This window comes from Micropterus dolomieu, linkage group LG04 (assembly GCF_021292245.1).
Source record: "Micropterus dolomieu isolate WLL.071019.BEF.003 ecotype Adirondacks linkage group LG04, ASM2129224v1, whole genome shotgun sequence".
Lineage (NCBI taxonomy): Eukaryota > Metazoa > Chordata > Actinopteri > Centrarchiformes > Centrarchidae > Micropterus > Micropterus dolomieu.
In genome coordinates, this window is record NC_060153.1 from 27,092,018 (window position 1) to 27,097,017 (window position 5,000).

Below are 5,000 nucleotides of genomic sequence, written 5' to 3' on the forward strand. Positions count from 1 at the left end.
AATCCACAAATGTGTACTATGATGCGCAAATATTTCACTATCTACAAATATGTATTTTTACATTTGTGATGTGTAAAATCATATCCACAAAAATACAGTGACTTCTACACACAAAACAGTTTTTGCACATTTGCAGATTACTTTCTGTCAATTTGTGGGTCATGTTACATTTGTAACTTGCTTTTTACACATTTGTGGAATTCTGTCCAATGTGTACTGCGGAGATCTGTAAAAAAAATATATATACACAAATATCTCACTACCCAAAACATGTATTTTTACATTTGTATTGTGTAAAATCATATCCACAAAAATACAGGGCAATTTGCAAATATGTACAATTTACTCACATATTTTTACACACATATTTTAATTTCACACACAAAACAGTTTTTACACATTTGCATTTCCTGTCAATTTGCAGGTCACATTACATTTGTGACTTCCTTTTTACGCATTTGTGGAATTTTGTCCACTCTGTACTACAGAGATCTGTAAACAGAGATCTGTAAATGTGAGAGCAGTTTATTAGCTACACCAGCAGGTGGCAGTAGCAGCATTGCGTTACATTGAGTTTTAAGAATATCCATTGCAGTACCCAGGGTTATCAGTTCCTTTCTTTCTCCACACTTTGGCCTTTCCATCACTTTGCTAGAGAATAATCTTGGTCTTATCAGTCCATAAGATCATGTTCCAGAACCTTTGCGGCTCATCTCTGTACTTCTTTGTAAATTTCAATCTGGACTTCTGATTCTTCCTGCTGATGAGTGGTTTGCATCTTGTGGTGTGGCCTCTATATTTCTGCTCTCTGAGTCTTCTTTCAACAGTGGATTGTGATACCTTCACCCCTGCACTGTGGAGGTCGTTGCTGATGTCACTTACTGATGTTTTGGGGCGTTTCTTCACAGCTCTCACGATATTTCTGTCAAACCCAAATGTCTTTAGTGAACAACAAACACAAAGGAATTTGCCTTACCGTTCCAATACTTTTGGAGTTGACTGTATTACAACAAACACAATTTTCAGGCTCATATTTATTTAAATATAATTGTAAAACAAATACAGTGATAAAGTATTCAATAGTAAACTATATACAATTGTACAGAAAAATTTAGGCTGCGTTCGAAAAGTCTTTTTTGCTTAGGAAGGTTCCTAACTGAATGAAGTGACCCGGAAGTAATTCAGTCATGATAAGAGCTGTTTGAATTCTCTAAAAGCTAAGGAAAGGAGCCACAATGCTTCCTTTCATATCTCTTTTAGCATAGGCCACAATTAAAAAAATATATATATATTAAGCTATAAAGTCCATCCATCCATTTTCAACCGCTTATCCTGCGTACAGGGTCGCAGGGGGCTGGAGCCAATCCCAGCTGACATCGGGCAAAAGGCAGGGTACAACCTGGACAGGTCGCCAGTCCATCGCAGGGCCACACATAGACAAACAACCACTCATACTCATATCCACACCTAAGGACAATTTTGGAGACACCAGAACCTTAATTTTACTTCAGTCACAGATGCTGATAACCTCGCCTTAGTAAAGGCAATGATCAGGCTGGATGACCTCTACAGTAGGCGTTTCCCCACACCTTGCTTTATTTGTGCCGGCCTGCCACATTATCAACGCTCTTTTTTGTCAGGCTACTATTTAATGTGGGTAAAATTGTATCTGATCAGCACCTCCTCTCTCTCTCTCTTTCTCTCTCTCTCTCTCTCACCACAGTTAAACTGTCATTCTGTGGGAAACACTGTGTTTACATACAATAAGTGCGATTCAGGTTGATGAATGTGGGCACGAGGGTGAGTGTGAGCAAGCATTCTCAATGTGACAACCCTGTCCATTATTTGGTGACTGGTAGGCTACCCTATCTGCCTTTTTGCTGTCTTGGTTATGAAGTAGGCCTAATATTTCACCATGGTGTCCACCTTTAGATGGCCTGCATTACAACAACACGGGGCGCAGTGTCAGAGATGCGCTTTTTGTAGTCCATCTTCAGAACATTGTAGTTTCATCACAGCAGGTCATGTCAGTAACATCCGCCATCGCATAATTACGTCCTGTTTTCCTAAGTCCTTACGGATTCTCCTTCACATTTTTCCTTGACCTCGATGGAAAACGTCATGAGGTCAAGGAAAAATGTGAAGGAGAATCCGTGGTGGTTAGGAAAGGAGATTTTTTAGACTTTTCGGATGCAGCCTTAGACTGAGTAGAGTCCAGTGGTCCAACAGAAGCAGAAGTTGTTGTCTCCTACAGATGACCCTGGTTACTGCAATGGATATTCTTACAACTCATGAGAGGCAATGCTGCTACCACCCTCTGCTGGTGTAGCTAATAAACTGCTCTCACATTTACAGACCTCTGTTTACAGATCTCTGTAGTACAGAGTGGACAAAATTCCATAAAAAAAAGTCACAAATGTAACGTGACCTGCAAATTGACAGGAAATGATCCGCAAATGTGCACAAACTGTTTTGTGTGTAAAAATAGATCCACAAATGCATAAATAACACTTATGCGTATATGAAATTAAAATATGTGTGTACAGAGTAAATTGTACATATTTGCTAATTGCACTGTATTTTTGTGGATATGATTTTACACCACACAAATGTAAAAATACATGTTTTGGGTAGTGAGATATTTGTGTTTTTTTTTTTTTACAGATCTTCGCAGTATGGACTGGCGACCTGTCCAGGGTGTACCCTGCCTTTCGCCCAATGTAAGCTGGGATTGGCTCCAGTCTCCACGACCCTGTACACAGCATAAGTGGTTGACGATGGATGGATGGATGGATCTTCGCAGTACACATTGGACAAAATTCCACAAATGTGTAAAAAGCAAGTTACACGACCCACAAATGGACAGAAAGCAATCTGCTAATGTACAAAAACTATTTTGTGTGTAGAAGTCACTCACTATTTTTCTGGATATGATTTTACACATCACAAATGTAAAAATACATATTTGTAGATGTGTGTGTGTGTGTGTGTGTGTGTGTGTGTGCTTATACATGCACTGCGCAGGCCCATATGGTGAATGTAATAAACAATGGGAAGCACTATAAAGTGCAAAGGATTGAGGACAAGCCTACATCAGCATCGGAACAGATGACATCAGAGAGAGATAGAGAGGAAATAAATACGGGATTATTGGAGATGTCACATACATGGACAGAAAATAGTGTCTGGCTCAAAAAGATAAGATCCCACTGTTACACCTCTTCAAAATATTTTAATGTTTTGTACATTTATTTTTTAGTAAATAATCAGTCAATCAATAAAAAAGTTGTTTTTTATGAGGTTACCCAAGAGCAGGAAAACACACAATAATTAGCAAAGTACAGCAATTAACTCAGAAGCTCAACATGTGTCCAGCAGACATGTAGAGAAACCAAGAAGCAGACAGATGACAAAGTGATTGATGGATGTAGATACTGGAGGAGGGATGAAAGAGGGACAGAGAGGGATGAGGGGAGGAGCAACAGAAGTGGGAGATGTGCCTCAGATTATCAACCAGTGTCAGAGGCTCTAGAGGCAGATAAAGAAGAGGACTGGACAAGAGAGTGACAGGCGAAGGGACAGTGCGAAAGAGGACTCTGTGCATGCAAGCTGGGCTGCAAAGATGACTGACGCGAAAAGCGTATCATCCGTGGAGGTGCCAGAGGGGAAGTTAATAAAGAAGGTCAGTGGATGGAAATGCCAAAATATGAGTTTGCGGTGTCATAAATCAAGTCAAGTCAGGTTTATTTAAAGTGTAAAATCACCAGCTGCATGGTCCCAGTACACACTGGTCCAACAAACTCAACATGATATACTGTGGCAACCCAGTGTTTGTCCTCTCAGGCATGGCTGGCAGGGACCCACTATTTACTTTATTTGTTTACAACTTTTAAATTGAATTATTGTTAAATGTATTAATTTGAATGCAATATCATTTTAGAGCAATACTATGTGTGCAAGAAAATAAAAATGACAATTCCTATAAAGCACAGACCAACTGTGCTGCTGCAGCTTCTTGACCTCAACCTTTGTTTTTTGATACCTTTCTTTCTAGTAAGCTTGGCACATTTAATCCTGTGCATTGAGTTTGCTACATTACCGCTTATTCATTCATTCATTCATAATCTCTGCTGCATGAATAATCATCTCTCACTAAGTTCTCTTTTCGTCCTGCTGTGCATTCACTTTTATGTCTGTTATATATATACAGTATATATATATATGGAACAACTTTCCCATTTCAACCTTTTTTGTTCAATCTCCATTCTCCAGGGTTCCATCAAGAAAAAGATTGAATCACTCAGGCGATGGAGTTCAGCTAGTATAAAGAGGTCTCCAAAGCCTAAGGCCAAAACTTTGAGTCTATCTTCCCCTGTGGGAGACCACGAGGACCTCTGGCTGCAAGAGGGAGACAGGAGAAAGCTGCGGCCCATCGTCAACTCAGTCTTCGGACAGGTAGGAGGACACTGAACTGGACATTGCATGTGCGCTAGGTGTCTATGTGTGTAAGGACACAAAATGGCATGTCTGTCTCTGTGGTGTGAACATGTGTTTGGCTGACACTGTGACACTTTCATTGACCAATAGTAGTGGTATGGAGCAACTATTGATGAGTGTGTCCCCATTTTGTTTGTATCTTACGGGCACACACACAGGTGCGCAAGCACACACGTGAAATGATACAACATCCTGCAAGACTGCAAGCTAGCATGGATATCAATAATGCAGGTTTCATAAAATTCAAAGCTTTCCAACAAAGTGTTGCTAACAGGGACGTGCACAGACATTTTGGTGGGCGGTGAAAAAAAGGGCATTTTTTTTAAACAAGACAAATCTATTAACTCAACAACATTTTTACTTTTGTACAAAATAATCAGTTCACACAGAGACCACGGTCTCTAGTATTCACTAGATTTATCACAGGAGCAGGCAAACTATGCCACAATGTGCATGTTTTCTATGCTACTAGTTTCAAGTATATATTTATGACATCATTTGAT